Source organism: Capsicum annuum, chromosome 1, assembly GCF_002878395.1.
Source record: "Capsicum annuum cultivar UCD-10X-F1 chromosome 1, UCD10Xv1.1, whole genome shotgun sequence".
Lineage (NCBI taxonomy): Eukaryota > Viridiplantae > Streptophyta > Magnoliopsida > Solanales > Solanaceae > Capsicum > Capsicum annuum.
Genome location: NC_061111.1, coordinates 253,676,828 through 253,678,418, shown reverse-complemented (window position 1 = coordinate 253,678,418; position 1,591 = coordinate 253,676,828). Strand labels below are relative to the sequence as shown.

General features: G+C 38.2%; 1 long non-coding RNA gene across 1 annotated transcript; it reads left to right on the top strand.

The window, feature by feature from the left end:
• The first annotated feature begins 6 nt into the window (after positions 1–6).
• Positions 7–1,494, top strand: LOC124890225. The gene is made up of 2 exons (XR_007049021.1): positions 7–863; positions 1,464–1,494. It is a non-coding gene; the product is annotated as an uncharacterized LOC124890225 (long non-coding RNA).
• The last annotated feature ends 97 nt before the right edge of the window (positions 1,495–1,591 follow it).

Here is a 1,591-nt window from a genome sequence, read left to right as displayed (position 1 = left end):
CAAAAGAAGCTACATAGATAGGATTTTGTAATTTCATTTATGTTTTTTTTGAACTGGTAATTTTCATTTTGATGTAATGACAGAGCCACGGACCGGAATCTCGACGGGACCTCACTCGACTTTCCAACTTAGTATTGTCCATCTTCTTCCAATCCTTTAAGATACCTGTGATTTGACTCTCTCATAACTTGGGTAGGTAGGATGTCCTATGTCAAGACTCGGTTGTCCTTCTTCCTTCTATTTCTTTCTTTGAATAATAGTCCGGTCAAAATTTGGTCTCGTTGTCTATTTTTTTGTCTGAAAACACTTTATGTTTACACCCAAGAAGGGGCATGATGTAGACACCTAATTTTGTCCCTCTCGAAACCCATTTTATTCATTTTTCCCTCACATTATCATACACCCTCACCCATGTGATTATTTCTCACAAAAATACAAAAAAAAAAAAATAACAAATGTCTAACCAACCTAATCCTCAAGATTCTCTTAATAACAAATTAACAATCCACCCTATTAAAAGTATACAATACATCACCTACCCCATACCCCTACCGACGTAACCCAACCACCAACCCTACCCTATTTTTTTCACGTGTTTTTTATCAATACCACATTTCCTATTTTTCGATTGAGATAGACAGATAAAGAAAGTGGGGCCCACAGATTTTCTCCATCATCATCATCCATATGCCCTCACAGCAAAGAGGATTATTCACACATGTCCCCATTCTCCATGAACAACAACGTCTACAAAATCCTCACTCACCTTCACTGAATGGACACATAAAAAAAACCATACACATGGAGAGAGAGAGAGTAACAAAGAGAGAGTAGCACAGAGAGAGAAGATCGAGCAGGAGAAGGTGGGTTTGAGTTTTTTTTTGGCGAACTCATCGCCGGTATACTATTTTTGGTCATTTTCTGATTCTACAAGATAAAAATTTTACACACATACAGAAATTAGAGAGAAGGAGATTGAGAAGGCATAAATAGTGAGAAAAAATGGATAAAAATGAACTTAAAACAGTCTATGGGTTAATCAGAACAGTATCTCGGTGAAAATCCGATCGTTCTTTAAGAATCTCCAGCAAAATTTTCTCCGGAATCCATTTCATCGGTGCCCATTTCTTCTGTTCGACGGTTCCAGTCTGAAATCCCCATATTTTCTCTGTTTACCCATGGTTTTTGCTGAATCCGGACAGCATCGAAGCTTTCCGGCGATGATCTCACCGAAATCCGTTGCCACACGACGGATTAGACACTATTGACCACGAAAATCGTCCCTCTCACCCCTGAAAATTCAAACCAACAACTGAAATAAGTTGAAGTAGACATTTTGTTTAATTTCGTTGAGATTCGAGTTGACTCCGGTGGGATTTTGACATGGCTTTTCTCGGTTCTTCATGATTTCTATCTCGATTGATTTAATAGTTCTTGTTCAATCTGTATGTGGTTGATTCTAGGTTCAAATCAATTCGGATCCTTACTTATCAATATCAGGTTTGGAGTTTTGTTTGCTGTCGAGGTTCGGTTCAAGAGTTCGGACGCGATTCTCTTTCTGTTATATTGAAATCTCCAAATTAAGGTCCAA